Source organism: Pieris napi, chromosome 24 (assembly GCF_905475465.1).
Source record: "Pieris napi chromosome 24, ilPieNapi1.2, whole genome shotgun sequence".
Lineage (NCBI taxonomy): Eukaryota > Metazoa > Arthropoda > Insecta > Lepidoptera > Pieridae > Pieris > Pieris napi.
This window is the reverse complement of record NC_062257.1, coordinates 3892034-3903687: the sequence shown is the minus strand read 5'-3', so window position 1 is coordinate 3903687 and position 11654 is coordinate 3892034. Positions and strand designations below refer to the sequence as shown.

The 11654-nt window shown below is 37.9% G+C and overlaps 1 long non-coding RNA gene across 1 annotated transcript; it reads right to left on the bottom strand.

Moving 5' to 3' along the window:
- Positions 1-9478: 9478 nt before the first annotated feature.
- LOC125061695 lies at positions 9479-11313 on the bottom strand. The gene is made up of 2 exons (XR_007119072.1): positions 10703-11313; positions 9479-9862 (listed from the first exon to the last, which is right to left on the bottom strand). It is a non-coding gene; the product is annotated as an uncharacterized LOC125061695 (long non-coding RNA).
- Positions 11314-11654: the final 341 nt, after the last annotated feature.

Below are 11654 nucleotides of genomic sequence, written 5' to 3'. Positions count from 1 at the left end.
TCGATATAACAGAGCAAGCGCCAACTAGCCCAGACTGTTTTACCGACTTTTGAATAGATATTCAGGGTGTCGGCTTTTTGTGACGGTGTGCGGTGTCGGTTATTTGTGACGGTGTGCGCACGCATCGTATAAATTTACTGTCATAATTTTTCCCTAACGTGCCAAAAGAAGTATAACTTCAAAAAGTTCATATATATAGAAATCTTTCATTTATTAATTTACTGAAATATAGTAAGTGTTTATTTTAATGTATAAGAATAAACTAACCAGTGGCGGTACAACCTTTTAGGTCTAGGCCTCAAATGTCTGTATCCAGTGTTGGCTTAGTGGCTTCAGCGACAGGTCGGAGGTACCCTGGATTTGCAACAATGGACATTTCTGCCTGGATTCTAATGCAGTGTGCGATGGAATTGTCCAAGCCAAGATAAACATTGTTAATACACAGGTTTGATTTGCGGTTATATTGACTCTGCCAATCCCTAGGGAAATCCACGAACGCAAGCTATTTTCAAGAGCAACTCGCTACTTCAAATGAATAGAAATGATGTTCTTTCATATGTAGACCGATTAGACATATATCTGAGTATTGAAACGTTTTTTAAGCAAGTACCTGTCCTCAGAAGAAGATAGGTTTTTTTGATGTTATACTTCTTTAGGCGCGTTATGAAAAATTGATGAGAGTGAAATTTTACGATGAACGCGCACCGTGACACAAAATTAACAGAATGAAGTTGCCCTCGGAAGATGCTACGGCATTGGACATAATTTAAAAACAACATTCGAAAAATAATAGAATTTATGTTAGACTTAATGTAAGAGAATAATAAAAAATATTTATTTATTTAATTTTTCAAATGTAAACTGAACTTTATGGACTATAATTACTCCTTTTCCAGTCTTTGATTATTTAATTGTAATTAATTATTTGCATGCAATCAAAAACTATTTTTTAATAATGCCAAAGAAGTATAACATCTTACGCGCGTACATAAGTACACGCACCCATTTTTATATAGAATAGCAGGTAAACATGCAGGAGGTTCACCTGATGTTAAAGGATACCATGGACTCACATTGCCAGAAGGCTCGCACGTGCTTTGCCGGCCTTTTAAAAATTGAGACGCTCTTTTTGTGAAGGACCCTAAGTCGAATTGGTTCGGTATTTTTGAAGTTATACTTCTTTAGGCGCGTTATGAAAAATTGATAAGAGTGAAATTTTACGATGCGCCCGCACCGTGACCCAAAATTATCAGTATGAAGTTGCCCACTAACGAATTCTTTTTAAACCAGCCGGGCGCCGAGCGTGCGCAGCCAGATGGGAATAAGACAATCTACAAGTAAAACGAAATAGAATATGCTTGAAGTTAGCAGCTATACCAAGAATTACCATAATGACCTTTGTAGTACCTTTTAAACAAATAAAGGAGTTTAATTATTTTTTCAAAGAAATTTAGCAATGCTTTTTCAAAGAAAGCCAAAGAAGTAAAAAGGGTGCGTGTACTTATGTACGCTTATGTACTTTTCTTTTAAATATAATGGGAGGGCAAGCATCCTATGGACACCTATTTTTAGTGGGTGCGTTGCTGGCCTTTTAGGGAGAAGACTAACTTTGAATAGTTGGAGGTCGTATCTGTCAGGGAAGACCCCCACCGGGTGTCGATTCCACAGTTCGCAAGTTCGCAAAAGAAGATGAAAGAAAAAGCTGTTTCCACATGGTGATGGTGACCGGCACTTATCTTGCTTTATAGAGATTCTGCTTCTACCTAATAATAAAAAATAAATCAGTGGCGCTACAACCTCTTTAGGCCTCAGATTTCTTAATCTGTTTTATAATCATTTTTCAATATAATAGGCAAGTAATCAGCCTCCAGTGCCTGACACACGCCGTCGTGTTGGGTCTTAGGTAAGCTGGTTTCCTCACGATGTTTTCCTTCACCGTTCGAGCGAATGTTAAATGCGCACATAGAAAGAAAGTCCATTGGTGCACAGCCGGGGATCGAACCTACGACCTCAGGGATGAAAGTCGCATGCTGAAGCCACTAGGCCAACACTGTTCAGTGTTCACTTCACCCTAATAAGGGGTATAAAAAATCGTATAGTAGAATCTCCAACAGTAATTTTTCTTTTAAATCAGCCGCGTGGCAAGCAGCCAGAAATCTTAAAACATCTTATCAGAGAAACCTTTTTAACATTCATGATTTTCACGCTTAATATGCAATTTTAGAATAAGCTTTTTTTGGTACAACGCGGTTAATTTTAATAAATTAAATCTTTTCAGTCGGTAGCTCATGAACATCGTAACAAGAAAACATTGTTTTAATTTTTATTTATTTCCTTATTTTCTTTAGCCGATAGTAATCTTAAATATGTATATATTAATTACGTGTCACGTTGTTTGTCCGCTATGGACTCCTAAACTACCGAACCGATTTCAGTCAAATTTACACACCGTGTGCAGTCTGATCTAACTTAAAAGATAGGATACACCTCAAATTACCCGCAATATTATTTTATTGCAAAATATTTGTTTATTATTTGATAGTCACAATTCTAACAGATGGCGCTGTGTTGAAAGTACCAACGTTTCACATAAGCTACAATTTAATGGCATAACCATCAAAAAAGCATGGTGGTCCCCATGATTGGTGTTCTCCTACCGTTTCCCTTGAATAGTTTACTACCATGTAATATAACAAAAACCTTAGCCACAGCAATGCTTGGCCGGTCTGCTAGTAATAAATAAATAATAAGCGTTTATTCATCCACATCTTATTGATATACATTTATGATTTAACAAAAATAGATATAAATACTTTCTTCTATCTCTCATTTATTTCTTGCCACCGTCATCCAATTTCGTCATTTTTTCTTTCTTCTATCTCTCATTTATTTTTTGCCACCTTCATCCAATTTCTTCCTTTTTTCTTTCTTCTATCTCTCATTTATTTCTTGCCACCGTCATCCAATTTATTCTGTCTCTCATTTATTTCTTGCCACTGTCATCCAATTTATTCCTTTTTTCTTTCTTCTATCTCTAATTTATTTCTTGCCACCGTCATTCAATTTCTTCCTTTTTTCTTTCTTCTATCTCTCATTTATTTCTTGCCACCGTCATCCAATTTCTTCTATCTCTCATTTATTTCTTGCCTTCGTCAACCAATTTCTTCCTTTCTTCTTTCTTCTATCTCTCATTTATTTCTTGCCACCGTCATCCAATTTCTTCCTTTCTTCTTTCTTCTATCTCTCATTTATTTCTTGCCACCGTCATCCAATTTCTTCCTTTTTTTCTTTCTTCTATCTCTCATTTATTTCTTCCCACCGTCATCCAATTTCTTCCTTTTTTTCTTTCTTCTATCTCTCATTTATTTCTTTCCACCGTCATCCAATTTCTTGATTTCTTCTTTCTTCTATCTCTCATTTATTTCTTGCCACCGTCGTCCAATTTCTTCCTTTTTTTCTTTCTTCTATCTCTCATTTATTTCTTTCCACCGTCATCCAATTTCTTCCTTTCTTCTTTCTTCTATCTCTCATTTATTTCTTGCCACCGTCATCCAATTTCTTCCTTTCTTCTTTCTTCTATCTCTCATTTATTTCTTGCCACCGTCATCCAATTTCTTCCTTTTTTTCTTTCTTCTATCTCTCATTTATTTCTTTCCACCGTCATCCAATTTCTTGCTTTCTTCTTTCTTCTATCTCTCATTTCTTTCTTGCCACCGTCATCGAATTTCTACCTTTTTTCTTTCTTCTATCTCTCATTTATTTCTTTCCACCGTCATCCAATTTCTTGCTTTCTTCTTTCTTCTATCTCTCATTTCTTTCTTGCGACCGTCATCCGATTTCTTCCTTCTTTCTTTCTTCTATGGCCTATATACAATTCGCTGTCGGCATATGGTAGACAGTCGGAGTTGAGTCAGGATCGATGTATTGGTGCATTTCGCAGTCCACGGAATGCTAAACATTCGCCTCCAGCACTTGAATAAATTAAATAGTCCAAATCAAATGTCAGGAAATGTTATGATCGAGTCAATTTACCGTTGAATTTTATTGTTGCTTTTATTTATTAACACTTCGTAACCTTAAACACACACAATAAAACAGGTTACATAAGTTATTAGGCAACGGGCGGCCTTAGTGCTAACAAGCGGTTTCTTCCAGCCAAGCTTAGAATAAGGAGGGAGCTTGTAGTTTATAGTTTATCAGAATGCCAAATCGTAAGATGACTGCTTCACGACTGATTTGAGCGCGACCGCCGCTGCGAAAACCGCTGTGCGAATTCGAAAAGTGAGTTAAAGAATCGCAAGGCAGGGGGCAAACGAGCAGGAGGCTCATCTGATGATAAGTGATACCGTCGCTCATGGACACTCTCAATGCCAGAGGGCTCACGAGTGCGTTGTCGGCCTTTTAAGAATTGGTACGCTCTTTTCTTGAACGACCCTAAGTCGAATGGTTCGGAAAAACTTCAATGGGTAGCTGGTTCCACATAGTGGTGGTGCGTGGCAGGAACTGCCTTAAAAAACTAGCTGCTGTGGTCTCCTGGCTGAACGACCAGCGCTGTGGAACAGTCTGCTCCTCAGCATAATACTGAGCCAGGGCCAATTACAACCACATCACACGCATTACACACTTGAAACGAACCGAATGGGAAAAGGGATTTTTATTATATCTCTCATTATATTTTTCTTTTTATCTTTGTTTATTATGTGTGTGTATTTCTGTTATAAATAAATATGTGTGTGTTTTTATTAGTAATAAATGTTCTGTCTATGTCTAAAAAACTCTTAGTTGTGGAATGACGGAAATGTTGTAGTGTTAATAGAAATCAATTTAAATTAAGTACTATGATTATTCGTGTCTTTTGTGCTCGCACACATGACGCCCACTAAGCCCACTAATGATGCCAATATCGACGGAGTGACGATATTTCTCCGACATATATATTTCACCTAATTATTTTTCAGCTCTGCGAATTTCCCACGTAAAATCAATAGCGATTCCAATATTAATATCTCTCAGTCTTATTTGATTAATTGGCTATTAATTAAAGGAAGATTGTTACTAGTTTCTATATCTTTAGTCTACGTTTTATAATAGGACTTTATATGTTTGAACTGTCTCATAATATTTGTTTATTTATGTACAATCAAGTTTTTACAATTTTCTTAAACTACAAAGTAATAATAAAAAATAAAATAATAAAGTCATATGGTTAGTCGACATCACAGGAGACCGAAGATCTGGCAGCTACCTCGAACAAAGAATTAGTCTAGCTATTATAACTAAAGGGGAACGCTGCCAGTATCTTCGGAACCTTGCCTAAAGGGACTCCTTTTAATAATATATTTTAGTTGTTAAGGTTACTTATTTATTTCAATTTACTTATATCGTTCTCATAATATATATTATAAATACTGTGTCATTCAATATTAGTATCTAAAAATGGTTATGAATAGTCTTTAACTTTCAAAGTAACATAATAAAAATAATTAAAAAGAAAATCAAAACAAATTTAAAAAAATTTTTTAAAATTTAAAAATTTTGTCCCCATGGCAGTGTACCTTTAACGCTGGCAGCACTTCCTCGCTGTATTGAGATACTTATTCGTTGAGCCAGGAAAGTACCAGCTCTGGGGTCACCGGTACTATCTACTAGGTGCCAACTTAAATCTTAGCATCTTACTGTCTCATTAGATAACCTTATGTTTGAAAGAAGTGTTTGAGGCATGCCTCAGATGCCCTTACAACTGTTAAGCTGCTTTGATACTTAGGTCTAGTCGGTTATCCGTAAGAGTGAGAACTAAAACGTAGCACGTACAACCCCTACTGTTCTCACCTCTCGGCAGGAGATCCCCAGTACCAGCTCCTTCCACTTGACCGTATTCAACAAAGAGCTATTCGAATCGTCGACGACCAATCACTTTTCCAGCAGCTTGATCCATTGGCTTTGCGAAGAGATGTGGGGCCTCTGCATCTTCTGCTACTTTTAACGGAAAGTGTTCAGAGCAGATGTTCGGATTAATACCTGCAGCTGAGTTTCATCATCAGACGTCAAGGCAGAGTACGAAATTCCACCTGTATCACCTCGACGGCTGTCGTTCTACGACTGAGCGTCATTTAAGTCAGTTTTTGACACGCAATACCACTCTGTAAAATCAACTGCCCGCCAAAGTATTCGATTTAGGGTCCTTCAAGAAAAGAGCGCACAATTTCTTAAAGGCCATCAATGCACTTGTGAGCCCACTCGCAATGTGATTGTTTATGATTTCCGAACTAATTCGACTTAGGGCCCTTCAAGGAAAAATCATACCAATTCTTAAAAGACCTGCAACGCAATCGCGAGCCCTCTGGTTTTGAGTGTACATAAGTGGCGGTATCACATAATCAGGGGAGCCCGTCCAAACCACTAATCTATCACTAACGGTCTCTGAGTCGTGCGCTTAGCGCTAACTCTGCCTTCGACATATTACTGATATTACAAACAGCCCTGCGATTCTGTAACTCACTTTTCGAACTCACACAGCGGTTTTCGCATCGGCGGTCGCTCTCAAATCAGTCGTGAAGCAGTCATTTTATGATTTGGCATTCTGAAAAGGTGGGACCTTGTAGTTTAGTGTTTATCAGAATGCCAGTTCGCAGGGCAGGAGTGTTTTCGTAACCCTGAAAGTAAGATTTAAAAACGTGATTTATGGGCAAATTAATTTAAAACAAAAATACGAGTAACTGACAAGTCATAAGTGTACATTATGTAACCTACATGAATTAATGATTTTTTTTACTTTTACTTTTTATAAAATGTATTTAGCTTACGTTATAATATAAGACAGAAGGTCCTTAAGTACTGAATAAATTAACCGACTTGGACATGGATCTCACAACCTTTTACGGTAGAAGAACTGGGTTGGAACACACGTTTTGACGTGACAACGGCTTATTATTCGATGGAGCCGGCTGCACGCACGAAAAAACATGACTCATGCAGCGTTACCTCGCTCTGAGGCGTTCCATTTAAGGTTTGAAGTGCAAGCGAGAGCACGGAACAAGCGACAAAGAGGCACAATCGGCCTCCGCGTTTTCCTATCATCGTCATATTCACAACAGAACAACACAAATTGCAAGAAGTTAAATATCACACATGTTTAAAAGTTGTAAAACAATTGCTCAACGCACATTCATACTTGTAAAAAAAAAAGAGTGTGTGTACATATGTACATTGTACACGCGTTAGAACTTATACTTCTTTGGCGTATGGAAAAAAATAACTAAAATGCAGTAGTGATTAACGATAAATATTAAAATTAATCAATAAAATTATTATTGGTAAATACTATCACCGTCGTATATGAAATTGATTTAATAAAAACACCAAAATAATATTTATTTATTCACATTGTTTAATTGTACTGTTACGAAACACGTGTTCTGAATATAAAAATACTAGAATATACAACTTGAACATAGTTATTATCGATTTTCATGCCACCTAGAACTAACTTCATTCTGTTAATTTTGTGTCACGGTGCGCGCGCATCGTAAAATTTCACTCTCATCGATTTTTCATAACGCGCCTAAAGAAGTATAACTTCAAAAAATGACATAAAATTCTATTTATGCGTGCAAATAAATGTAACTTGAACAATTTAATTGTGATTTCCATTTACCTCCTTCTCTATATCCATACAAAATATCTATCAAACAAATAAAGTTAAAATTTTCCTTTGAAAAATGCAACCATTCTATCAGTTTTTCTTATAGAGCAAGATCCCAGGGCCGCCAGACGTCACGTATTTTCTGACGGATGAAATGTGGACGATTGGGTAGTGTTAGTATGTACTATGATCGTATGCCTACCTGCTAGCTTGGTCAAACGGCCAATTTCCAGGTATCAGGTAATCAAGGTACACAAAAACATTACTTACTTCACGTAAATTCTCATGGCTGATTTTTATATATGTTTTCGAGTGTATAATTAAAAATAAATTGTCAATACTCCCAGACACTTTCCGTCGGCCATATTGCTTAACAGACGCTTTAAGGGTCTCAAAATAATTAGTCAACTTCACGTAAATTCTGACGCTCCATTTTTATATATGTTCATCCGACAACTATTTTAAAAGCTTTGACAAGAAGACAGACCGATCCAAGGGGCCAATCATCCCCTAAACTAAATTTTAATATCTCTATGAGTGAGAGAACATTATCTACGCGCATGAGACTGAGTGAGACCGACTGCGCTGTTAAAGCCATGAAAATTACTTGAACAGATATTTTATAATTTTTAGAACTTTTGTTGACAAGTAAATTATAGCAACAAAAATAAGAAAAAAATTGACACATAATAAATAATACTAAAGTTAGCCGACATTTTTTTTTTCAATTTATTAATTAGAACTAAAAAATATTTTTTAAAAATACCACTTATATTTAAATAGCAGCAATTTTTTTAATTAATTATTTATTGGAAATTTGGAAACAAAGTGGAAAAATATTAATTCTTCAATATTTCTTAACAGTGGCTTTTAATCTTCATTATCATCATCATCAAATATCAATCTTGAAATTGAATATCTAAATCGTGATCGCCATCATCAGCATTATCCTTATTTTCTTCCCCTGTAAAAAACAAGTTAAACAATGAAGGTCTGAAAAAACTAAAAAGATACAAATAATATGAGAAACGAAAATAATTTACCTGATTGTTCTTCCAGCGACTCACTGACAAAACCCGGTAATTGATCTCCATCGAACCAATGAAAATCATATTTACCATCTTGTAGTGTCCAGCCATTGTTTTCGGGGTTGAAAATATTTATCATCTTCATACTTGCATTGTTCCAAAGCTAGCCCGTCGAAACTGTTGCCAAAGCTCACTTTTACAAGATGGTAAGTTACTGGCATCGAAGTTTCTTAAATTCTTTCGATTGAATTCTTCATTTATATCAGATACCATGTATGTAAATGATAAACAACTGTAGTCTGGCAGCATCTACATCAATTATTCCAGGAAAATTGTAAACATCACAGATAAATTTTTGTATTATGTTGAATACACGTTCTTCTTCATCTACATCACCAACAAAATCCAACGTACCAAAACGGTGAAATGCTTTGTTGGTACTCTTCATTTTTCTTCAAAATATTAAACGGCTTTTGCTTGCCCTTTTTGAATAATAATAATTTTTCAAGTAATTTTCATGGCTTTAACAGCGCAGTCGGTCTCACTCAGTCTCATGCGCGTAGATAATGTTCTCTCACTCATAGAGATATTAAAATTTAGTTTAGGGGATGATTGGCCCCTTGGATCGGTCTGTCTTCTTGTCAAAGCTTTTAAAATAGTTGTCGGATGAACATATATAAAAATGGAGCGTCAGAATTTACGTGAAGTTGACTAATTATTTTGAGACCCTTAAAGCGTCTGTTAAGCAATATGGCCGACGGAAAGTGTCTGGGAGTATTGACAATTTATTTTTAACTATACACTCGAAAACATATATATGGGCGGATGCCCTTCATTATTAGAATCAGCCATATCTTAATAATTTTAATGTTGGTCACCAAACTCAAAATCTATTTACTATTAATTAGGAAATCTCTTAAACAAGCACTTTCAATTAGTTTTGTAACAAAAAGACACCAGATTATTTAGAACAAAAGCGATTCGTCGCAGACGTGGTGCGCTCGCCGTTGACGTTCGAAAAACTCCAAACGATTCAACATGGCCGCGCTGACCATCGATACGACGCTCCGCCAGACTTGACAACTGTCAAATCTCGTTCCAATATTTGCAGTATTTCTTAACATGGCGCTAGGAATGCGCCGTCACGGCCGGACTGACTTTCGACCGTCCTCGGGCGCATCAGATTGCAGTCCTGTAACAGTGACACAATCAATCGGACAGGTGTCAGTAAATCTACCCGCTCGCCCAACCTGACAAGCTATGACTACTAGACGTAATGCTACTGTCATACAACTATGACTATCAGAATAAAAAAAGCGTGTGTCCTTTCGACCACTCATGGACCGGACGGCACCTTTTTCTAATCACTTAACAAACATTACACTCTTTATCTAACAAACATACTCACAGTATCAATTTGGACCGGACGAGTGTGTCCTTTCGACCAGCCACTCGTGCATGGACCGGACGACACTGTCCCTTCGACCAATTAACACCTAAGATTGGACCGGACGGGTGTGTCCTTTCGACCAGCCACTCGTGCATGGACCGGACGACACTGTCCCTTCGACCAATTAACACCTAAGATTGGACCGGACGGGTGTGTCCTTTCGACCAGCCACTCGTGCATGGACCGGACGACACTGTCCCTTCGACCAATGAACACTTAAGATTGGACCGGATGAATGTGTCCCTTCGACCAGCCGCTATCAGCTGCGTGGCCCGGACGACATTATCCTTTCGACCAATGAACACTTACGGTTGGACCGGATGAATGTGTCCCTTCGACCAGCCGCTATCAGCTGCGTGGCCCGGACGACATTATCCTTTCGACCAACGAACACTAAAGGTTGGACCGGATGAATGTGTCCCTACGACCAGCCGCTATCAGCTGCATGGCCCGGACGACATTATCCTTTCGACCACCTTCACACACACACACACATACACACACCACGTTATTCAATGACTCATCTCACTAATCGTGCCAACATAGTTAAGTAAACTTACAGCGCTTACAGATTACACATACCTATAAGTTACGGACTGTCTTGCTCTGCGTGAATTCGGACCTCATGCTCAAAGATTTCGCGATCTGAAATGTTACTTAGGGTATCAGACTCCGCTGTAAGCGTGTCTGATCCTGCGGACAGTGTATCGGAGCCTGCAGTCAATGTATATCACAAACATTCGGTCTGTCAAGGTGACTATTATCGAGTTCAACATCGTTCGGCGCCGTCATGGCCTCTTCTTCAGTCATCAAACTAGTAGATATTTCAACTAACCCGTCATGACCCCGAGGTACTGGACGCAAGTTCTCGTGCGCGTATTTGAAAGTACGATGTGAACCGGTTATGATTTCAACTCGTAACGGTCATTATCGAATACTGCGATTATTACATAAGGACCCCTAAACTTCCTATCTAACTTGGTTTGGTTGCGTTCACAACTTTTGATGAATACGAAATCGCCTTTAGAAAATGGCTTGATAGTAGCTCGACCCTGGTTAAATCGTAAAGTATCGGATGCGGCTGCCCTTTGTATGTTAAGAGACGCATCTTGCCTAGCTGACTCTACGTCAATTCGCTGTTCTTGTTCTGAATCTGGACTTGAACACCTAATTCTCGACATACCTAGAGATTGAGAACAGATACCGAACATGAGTTCAGTTGGCGTAAATTTGGTGACTGTAGACCTAGTACTATTAAGCGCTAATTGCACATTACCTAACTCGTCACGCCACGCTTTATTGGGATCGTTTTCGATAATCGTTAGCAAACTTTTCAAAGTGCGCATCACACGCTCGACTTGCCCGTTTGCCTTGCTGGAGCCAGTTGCTATAAAATGCAGCTTAATGTTATGTTCTGAACAAAAGTTCTTGAAATCCTGGCTAACGTAACACCTGCCTTGATCAGCTATTATGCGCTTAGGTGCTCCAAAAAGGCAAACGGCACTTTTAACGGCTTGAACCGCACTAGCTGCGT